At 41.4% G+C, this 10273-nt stretch overlaps 1 pseudogene; it reads left to right on the forward strand.

The window, feature by feature from the left end:
- Positions 1-2321: 2321 nt before the first annotated feature.
- Positions 2322-2418, forward strand: LOC144688153 (U6 spliceosomal RNA; annotated as a pseudogene).
- Positions 2419-10273: the final 7855 nt, after the last annotated feature.

A 10273-nucleotide genomic window follows, 5' to 3' on the forward strand; every position in this document is an offset into this window, starting at 1 on the left:
GAAATGGAGGGCCGGATCACCTGAAAACATGTGGATTATTTGAGAAGAAGGGAGATACCCCAACAAACTGATGTCCCACTTGTAACCATTATAGAACCTACGGCCCCTGTTGTGGTTGATGAACCAAGGATAGACATACCAGGTGTCTCTATCGGAGTAGTTAACACTAAACCGCCTGTGTCTAAGGAAGTACCTGATTTCCTGCAGCTCCAGAAAATGAAGATTCAGGAAGGAATTCTAAAGCCATGGAGCTATGACATTCCACCCGGATCAGGGTATCAACTGAGAGACAACTTATAATCTCATGACCCATATATATATTTGTAATGTCATGGGTGTAGTTGTTCTTGTAAATACAAATTGTAAAAATAAAATTCAAGGGGGAGATTTGTAGCAACTGTAGCTTTAAGACTTCTTGTACTGTGTAGTACCACGTGACAGTGTGAACAAATCAGCCCCAAGTGCGGGGAACCTTAGGGGTGGAGTTTTTGTCTAGTTGTGGATCTTGATGGAAGCATGTAACTGCTGAAGCCCTGTATATAAAGTTCACTGTTTCTTATGAGAAACCTGTCTGGAAAATCAAGTCTATACCATCTCCGAGATGACTTTGGAGATTGGGGGTCATTTACCCAGGTGGGATGGTACAGCCTACTCACCTCTATCCCAATTAAGTCTGGGACAGGAGACTCAGGGACGGCCTTCCTGCTTGTCTCCAATTTGAGGCCTTTAAGTGCGCAGTTAGTGCCCACATTAGGGCCTCATCTCACCACTGTTGGTATTCAATCGCTGGAAGGGGAAGTCACAATGCAGGGAGCCTGAAAAGCAAGCCCTTTTGGGTTCAAAGGCACTCAGTGCCTGATCACGGGTCCCAGCATAAGGGTGTTTGGGTGCCCGCTGAGAGCCACACTGCTGCCTTTATCTCTGACTCCTCTCCCATCCTCTCCCCCGTGACACCCACCCTGGGTGAATGCACTAACCAGAAGTTGCTCCCGCTCCCTCGGTGGCATTGTCTGCAATGGACAGCTGCTGGCCTCTGGTCGGCAACTTTCAGGGGCAGGATTTCCACCTTGAGGTTCCTGTTCCTGGGGTAGGTCTGCTGCTGGACACGTAAATGCCTGAGAGGCACTTCATAGCAGCAGATCTTGCCCAAAGGAGCTCTCCAGCCAGCAGCCAAGACCCACTTGCCTGCATTAAATATTGCCCATGTGTGTAAGCCTGCCAAGTCTTTTTCAATAAAGTCAGTACCTAAAAAAAAAGATAATTTTGAATCTCATCAATCTTTTATGGGTTTCAGGGGAATCATAAAGGGCTAAATTGTGGTTAGCCATTGAAAATGGGCATGGGGATCACAATGTGTGATTAGCCCATTCCCATTTAATTTAACACAGGCAACATGCCAATTTCATGCTGCCTGCTCCTTTGAATACATGCTGCAGGCAGCTAGCACTAACCACGCCGTTCATTGGTTGTGTGCATCTGTACGGGGCCCAAAATTGTGGCTTGCTAACACCAGTTAAAGCTAGATTGCATTGCTTATAGTTAGCCTGTATCTCCTACATTGAAGCAGATGGCGTTTCTGCAGTGAATCTGAAAACTGGCACTGTTGAACCCAATTTCTTGTCCACAATCTTTATTGTGGTCATCTAGGCTGTGGCATAGCTGAATCGGCTTTGAAGTGAATTTGGCACAGTGCAGACATCATTCTAACTGTGTTACATACAATGTATGTGACTCTTGGTTTGGCATTCAGAATTCCAGTAAAAGTTCAGGCAGCGGACCAGATTTTGCTGAACTGGGGTATCTCATGGCATTGTAACCTGACGTATATGTAAGTTTAGAAATGATTCCTCACGACATTGCTGGAATTGCAGGTTGATAATGGCAGAGTGAGGACAACAGGCATCTGGGACCTTGGTGAATAATGGGACAAGCAGTGTATCTGCATAACCAATGAAATTTGAAGATTGAGAAATTGGCAGAGGAAGGACTCAGAGAATGGTAAATTAGAATGGGTGAACTCATTGTCAAATGAGGTGCATAGCGAGGGAAAGGATTATTGAATTAAGAGAAAGATAAAAAGGCAAAAGAAAGGAAAGGTGAGGAAAAAAACTAATATTTTTAACATCTCCTTAAGCAATTCACAATCTAAAAAATGAGACTTGACACACAATGTTTTGCTTTCTGAGCAAGAGAGGTTCATTGGCAGTCATTAACAATTACCACATCATTCAAAGAGCACTCACACTGTTAATTTGTAGATTTAACAAGGTAAGGTTAATAGGCAACTAATATGCAAATCTAACAACTTCATGAACATCACAGAGCAGCACATATACTAAAATTGGAACGATACAGAGAAGATTAGCATGGCCCCTCCGCAAGGATGACACGCAAATTCGTGAAGCGTTCCATAAAAAAAAAACATCACAGAGAGGTTAAACGTGTGATGCCATTTTTATGAAGCTAACAGAGCAGTGCAATTCAATCAGCAACTTGTAATTTACCAATTCACAAGATGTCATTTTCTTGCTAAAAGGTGCACATTAAAAACAGTTTGTGTTGTTTGGGAACTGTCATTTTTTCAGCAAAATCTAGGCCTAAGTTTCTAGGTTTATGCCTTCCACTGTATCTTTAGTTATTGAAATGTAACTCTTTTGTCCCACCATGTTATTCCAAACATTTTGCCAATTGCTCTATGGACCATTTTTTAAACATTTTTGCTTTGGTTTAAGGAGAGATATCTTCATGCACAGCTCTCCCACTTTTTGCAAGTCGTTGGGTGCCAGCCTCCAGTAACCTGCAGGCTCCAATACAAAGTTCAGAGACCAAAGGGTTAGAGGAGTGCAAATCTACAGGATCACCTTTGTGGTATTAGTTTGCTGCAAAGAAGGCCCTTAAATCAATGGCAGAAATGTAGATATTGTTTGTTCTCTGCAACTTTGTTTGTATTTGAGAATATTTGACACCAGGAGAACAAGCCATCTGCAGTTTGCTCTATTCCTCTGATCCAAAAGCACCTTTTAATGAGCTATTAATCTTACCATCAAAACCAGTTAGAAATATCCTGTGATTAAAGCACAGCTGTAAATATAACACCTCCCAAGATCCAATGCCAGCCCATATTAGAGCACATTGTTTGTTTTGAAAAGACTTTTAAGTAGCATAATGAAAAAATAACACGCACGTAATTTTAAACATCCATAGTTTATTAAGTTCTATAATTTTATGACATTGGGTGGCAACAGTTTTATATTTCACAACATGCCACGGCAAGTTTGCCTTCAGGGATGAAAGCAAGTAATTGAGAGGGAATGGGAGTGGTCTTTCATATCAAAAGGGACATATTTATGAAGGTGTCAGATTGGAATCTGGTTTAGATGACATGGAAATTTTTCTATTGAGTCAAATGAGTAGAAACTATTGACTGGAATTGTTACTGGCCACCAGGTTAAGAAGAGATATTGGACTTGAAACATCACAGTCCGATAACAGGAGCATGTAGGGACAAGCTTCACTTTTTATGGGAGACTTTTAAAAATATATGTTCATGGGATGTGGGCATTGCTGACAATTTGTTGCCCATCCCTAATTGCCCTTGAATTAAGTTGCTAAAAGGGCAGTTAAGATTACTGTGGGCCTAGAGTCACATGTAGGCAATACCAGGCAATTAGAACATTAGTCAATCAGATGGGTTTCTACTGCAATTGATAGTAGTTTCATAGTCACTGTGACTGAAACTAGTTTTCAATCTCAGATTTGCTGTCATGGTGGGATTTGACCCATGTCCCCAGAGCATTAGCCTGGGCCTCTGAATTACTGGTCCAGTGACTTTACCACTAGAGTACCCTTTGCTTTGGCTGCTTTGGGAGAAATGGGAGAATTTGTATCCTCTGGTAGGGGAAGCAAGAATAAGGGGAAATAATCTGAACACTTGAGCTAGGTCATTCAGGAGGAAAATCAGGAAGCACTTTTTCATATAAAAGATAACGTAAATCTGGAACTCTTCACCCCGTGCGCATGTGCAACTGAGATAGGTTTTTGTTAGCTAGGGGTATCAGGGGATATGGAGCAAAATGGGGTGAAGTCATCTATAATCTAACAGAACTGTGGGGCAGTTTTAAGAGGCTGAATCACTGTCTTTTGTCTCTATGCTTTAATGGGAGAATGGGAGAAATTATGATGGTGGACAGTTTTTTTTATTCATTCATGGGCTGTAGGCATCGCTGGCTAGGCCAGCATTTATTGCCCATCCCTAATTGCCCTTGAAAAGGTGGTGGTGAGCTGCCTTCTTGAACCACTGCAGTCCATGTGGTGTAGGTACTTCCACAGCACTGTTAGTGAGGGAGTTCCAGGATTTTGACCCAGTGACAGTGAAGGAACGGCAATATATTTCCAAGTCAGGATGGTGAGTGACTTGGACGGGGACTTCTAGGTGGTGGTGTTCCCATCTATCTGCTGCTCTTATCCTTCTAGATGGTAGTGGCTATGGCTTTGGAAGGTGCTGTCTAAGGAGGCTTTGTGAATTTCTGCAGTGCACCTTGTAGATGATAACACACTGTTGCTACTGTGTGTTGGTGATGGAGGCAGTGAATGTTTGAGGATGGGGCGCCCATCAAGTGGGCTTCTTTGTCCTGGAAGGTGTCAAACTTTTTGAGGGTTGTTAGAGCTGCAGTCATCCAGGCAAGTGGAGAGTATTCCATCACACTCCTGACTTGTGCCTTGTAGGTGGTGGACAGGCTTTGGGGAGCCAGGAGGTGAGTTACTCATTTCAGGATTCCTAGCTTCTGGCCTGCCCTTGTAGCCTGTATTTATATATATTATATAATATATATTATATATATTATATAACTGTATTTATATGGCTAATCCAGTTCAGTTTCTGGCCAATGGTAACTCCCAGGATGTTGATATTGGGGGATTCAGTGATGGTATTGCAATTGATTGCCAAGGAGCGATGGTTAGATTCTTTCTTATTGGAGATGATCATTGCCTGGCACTTGTGTGACACGAATGTTATTTGCCACTTGTCAGCCCAAACCTGGGCCAGCCCAGCCAAATACAACCCAGTTAATTACCACCCCATCAGCCTGCTCTCCATCATCAGTAAATGATGGAAGGGGTCACCAACAGTACTATCAAGCGGCACTTGCTTAACAATAACCTGCTCACTGACGCTCAGTTTGGGTTCCACCAGGGCCACTCAACTCCTGACCTCATTACAGCCTTGGTTCAAATACCTTTTAAGACCATTTCTTGGTAGCGTTTGTATTCGGATATAACATTCCTCCTCCCCTCCTCCCACCCCACCCCACCCCCCCAAATCTAATTATTCCTTTAAACTGTCCCTTTAATTACGTGGGCATTGATTCATCATTTGCCCAGTTTCTTTTATGTCAATTCACCTAATTCTCTTCCCAAGTTGTACTTTAGTAATATGAGGGACTGCTTCTTTTACCAGTACATGATTAGATTTTACATGCATACAACTATATAAATTGGAAAGAAAAGATGAAAAGGAAAAGTTAGAGGAGTAGGAAAATTCTGGAATCCCAAATTATCACCTGCCCATTATTTGCTCCTTCTTGTCTCAGAACTTTCACTGATTTAACCAGGTTCAATTTAGTTTTGTTACCTTTTGGATCTTATCTTTGACCCTTTAGTTGAATAAACAATCCAAATAATTGCTACAATTAACAAATGTTAATTTGGTTGCCTTCATGCTGTTACCAAATGAAAACAATTAAAATTTTGGATGCATCATTTTGCCAAATATCAACTCACCTTGAATCTCCGATTGTCATTTGTAAAAGAAATGTGTTCCTTGTTGGTACGTTGGTATCTCTTCCCTCAGAACAGCAAGGAACATCCATTTTCATTACAGAGTTATTAAGTAAAAAAAAATCAACACCTAAAAATGATCAGTACTCCTAAAATGGTTCAGTAGCAATGGTTTGAGCGTTTGGTTTTGCTGAGTTCAGAAACAATGACTTGGTAGTCAGAGAATAAGGATCACTGTGCCTTTAGACAGGTAAACCTTTCTGCTATTTCCAATCTTCTATAGCTGAATCATGGATGTAAAATAATGAGAAATATTTTCACTAGAAAATAAAACAAAAAAATCCCCAGCAATGTGAATGTACATTGAGCTTTCCAAATGACACAGGAATTCCTCGGACATATTAGTAAAGTGAGAGAAAATCTGTCTGTAAGTTTGTAAGATTCTGAAGCTGTATTGTGTTTGAAAAGTTACTAATTGGTTTATGCTAACCACGTGACACTGCAGAGCAAGCAGATTCCAACATTGGTCAGAGCACTGGCGACTGGTTTCATGGAAATTCCCTGGCAAGCCCCTTGTCCTAATATTGAATCTATAGCAGAACACAGACATCACCAAATGCTGCAGGATAAACTTTTCAGTGGTCTGCTGGAAGTGCGTCGTTCGTCAGCCTTTGCAAGTTTTCTAAGTTGGCATCTGTGCTAACAGATGGCCTATGCTGTCATGTATCTGTGTATATGTGGGTGGATTTCCCTCCTTTGAAAATAAGTATTCAAGTTAGGATAATCAAAGTTTTCAGCACAGATGATGCTGCTCAGCACATTGTGTTTATGCCAGTTCTTTTCTAGATTAATCCAAAACTAATCCTAATGCTCTGCTCTTTTCTTGTAGGCGTAGATCTTTCTCCACTTCAAATGTTTATTCAAGTTTCCCTTAAAAGGAGCAATGGCTCAGCTATTCCTTGAGGCAGAACATTCCATGCTCCACAGACCCTCTGTGCATAAAAAATTCTCTTGACATCTCTCCTCATTCCCTGACCTGTCTCATAACCCCTTTCAACCAGAGGAAATAGTTTTTTCCCCAGCTACACTATCAAAACCTTTCCTGTTTTTAAGAACTTCTCTTAAAACTCTTTGTCTTCTCTGTACCAATGAAAGTCGTTCCAGAGTCTCAAGAGTTTTTTTCTAACTGGCATCCTAATTAATCCAAAGGTTATGGCTTTAATGTCCTTTCTGTAATGGGGTTTGCAACACTGTCAGTGTTAGCAGGCTACCATTGCAGGCAGACAATGATATAAAAGGAACAGATGTTAGAATACTGTTTCTTCAAACTGAACTCTGTTGACAAAATATAAACTAATGTTTGTGTGATTGGATTTACGGGAATGAGTGAGAAAGGGAGGCAGATATATGAGAAGATGGTGCTAGCCCTAAGCTTAGGGGAGGCCTTGGCTTCAATATCCAAGACTCTCTTGATGCTTTTATGTGGCAGGAGGTCCATGAAGGTCTACCGCAGGGAATCTTTAAATTATAAATTCTGAGCGCTATTTTCATAATTTGTTTCCTTGTATAGCGGGGCATCTTATCATTCACACAGTGTTACGGACAAGGGGGAGAGGGGGTTAATTTAAACAGCACTAATTTTTCCTCTCACCACCTATCTGTAAACAGAAAGGTGTTTTGATCTGTTTCTCTGATTTTTGATTTGCATTGGAGTGCAACTTTGAACAGAGTGCCAGATTTTGGTGGATTGAGAGAATCTTAAAATCCCTTTCTAAAAATATAATATTGTTTGTAATTAGCATTTACCATTTAACTGAAAAGTACTGTTTAAATTTTAAATCTCATCCATGGGCCCAAGAAGGAGATAGAAGCTATCCACTGGGGAGCAGCTATAGATAGTTAATTAAGGAAACAAGCTTAAACTGTTTTTTTTTTCTGTACCTGGGCTCAGCTAGTCCCTTTAGTTCCACATCATATAAATTAAGACGTCTTGGTGTGACCTTGAATGGAGTGCTGCAGTTTGGTGAGTGGGGGGAGCTAGGTGAGGAGGGAAAGGATGTGCTCCTTTGCTTTTTCTAACCTTTTCATCCTGTAGGAATTAGTTCTTGCTCTACTACAGGGGAAGAAGCTAGCTGTTTAGTGAGTTTCTGGTAAGTGGTTAAGGTCTATTCTATTCTTAAGGTTTAAAATAGTACAGGAATTTGTGGTCAGATTAATAAAATACATAAAAGAAAATAAGTAATTAAGTAGTTAATTAAAACACACAAGGATGGCAGGACACATAGCTGCAGCATGTGGGAGCTCTTGGACACCAGTGTGATCCAGGGCAAACACGTGCGCAATGTTTGTGACTTGAGGAGCTTTGGCTCAGAATCATTGAGCTGGAGGCCAATCTGCAGACATTGTGACACATTAGGGAGGGGGAAAGTTATCTGGACACTTTGTACCAGGAGGCAGTCACAACCTTTAGGATAGGGCCTTCTAATTTGGTGGGTGGTCAGGGACAGGGGGGTGTGACTGCAGGTGAGGCAGATAAGGTGACCCAGAGGACAGGAGTATCAGCCTCTGCAATTATCCAACAGGTTTGAGGTTATTTCAGCTTGTTTGGATGAGAGTGGGGGCTGCAGGGTGGATGAGCTGACTGATCATGGCACTGTGGTACAGGAAGCCATTCAAGTGGGGGGAGCAAAAAGGAATGTAGTGGTAATAGGGGACAGTATAGTGAAGAGGATTGACACTGTTCTCTGTAGCAATGAGTGAGAGTCCAGAAGGCCGTGTTGCCCGCCCAGTGCCAGGGTTCGGGACACTTGCTCAGGGCTAGAGAGGAATTACAGTGGGTAGGGGAGAATCCAGTTGTTGTGGTCCATGTAGGTAGCAATGACATAGGCAAGATGAGGAGCCAGGTTCTGCATAGTCAGTATGAGGAGCTAGGCACCAAATTAAGAAGCAGAACCTCAGAGGTAATAATCTCTGGATTATTACCTGAGCCACATGCAAATTGGCAAAGGGGAAATAAGATTAGGGAGATGAATGCATGGCTCAGAGACTGGTGTGGGAGAAGTGGGTTCCAGTTCATGGGGCACTGGAACCAGTACTGGGGAAAGTCGGGGCTGTACCATTGGGACAGTCTGCACCTGAACCATGCTGGGGCTGGTGTCCTCATGAGTTGCATAACTAAGAAAGTAGAGAGGGTTTTAAGCTAAATAGTGAGGGCAAGGGATCAGTGAGGGCACAGTTTTAAAGTGTTTTGCAAAAGAAGCAAACGCGAGGTGAGAAAAAACTTTTTCACACAGTGAGTAGTTAGGGTTTGGAATGCACTGCCTGGATGTGTGGTGGAAGCAGGTGCGATTGAGGCATTCAAGAGGACATTGGATGATTATTTAAATAGAAACAGTGTGCAAGGTTACAGGGAAAAGGTCAATAGAGATGCAGTGGCAGACATTTAAGAGAACATTTCAGAATACACAGAATAGATACATTCCAATAAAAAAGAAAAATTCCAAGGAGAGGACCTACTATATGTGGTTAACTAAAAAAAGTTAAAAACAGCATCAAACTTAAAGAAAAAGCATATAATTTCACAATGGCAGGTGGCAGATCAGAAAATTGGACAAAATATAAAGAGCAGCAAAGAATGACAATAAGTTTAATAAGGAGGGAAAAATTAAAGTGAGAGAAAGCTAGCTAGAAATATAAAGACAGATTGGCACTAAGTTAAAATGCTCAGAGAACCAGTGCAGACACGATGCTGAATAGATACCTCCTGCACTGTAACAGTTCTGTGATTCTATGACTCTGTGAAATTTGGGAAGATGTAGTAAACCAAAGAGTACAGACAAACCAAGAGAGAAAGGAACTAATATGGGAAATGATAGACCGGTTGTGACAGGAAGGGACAGAGAGTACAAACCTAAGAGTAACTCAGCAGATAAGGCTAGACGCTACAAAAATGATAAAAGGACAAAACTAAAGGCTCTGTATCTAAGCACACATAGCATTCAAAACAAAACAGATGAACTGATAGTGCAAATAGAAATAAATAAGTATGATCTGATAGCCATTACAGAGACATGGCTACAGGATGACATGGATTGGGACCTGAATATTGAAAGGTATGTGACATTTAGGAAGGATAGGTAGTGAAGAAAAGGTGGAGGGGGTGGCTCTGTTAATTAATGATAGCATTAGTACATAGGAGAGGGAAGTTTAAGTTCAGGAAACCAGGATGCAGAAGTGATTTATGTTGAGATGAGAAATGATAAAGGTAAGAAGTCACTTGTGGGAATGGTGTACATGCCCCCTAATTGTAACTGCACAGTAGGACAGAGTATAAAGGAAGAGATAATGGGAGCTTGTCAGAAAAGTACGGTGATAATCTAGGGGATTTTAATCTATATATAGACTGGAAAAATCAGATAGGCAAAGATAGCCTAGGTGAGGAGTTCAGAGATATTATTTATTTTTTCATTCAGTTTGAGGGAGAGAAGAGTAGGTC

Source organism: Cetorhinus maximus, chromosome 12 (genome assembly GCF_964194155.1).
Source record: "Cetorhinus maximus chromosome 12, sCetMax3.hap1.1, whole genome shotgun sequence".
NCBI lineage: Eukaryota > Metazoa > Chordata > Chondrichthyes > Lamniformes > Cetorhinidae > Cetorhinus > Cetorhinus maximus.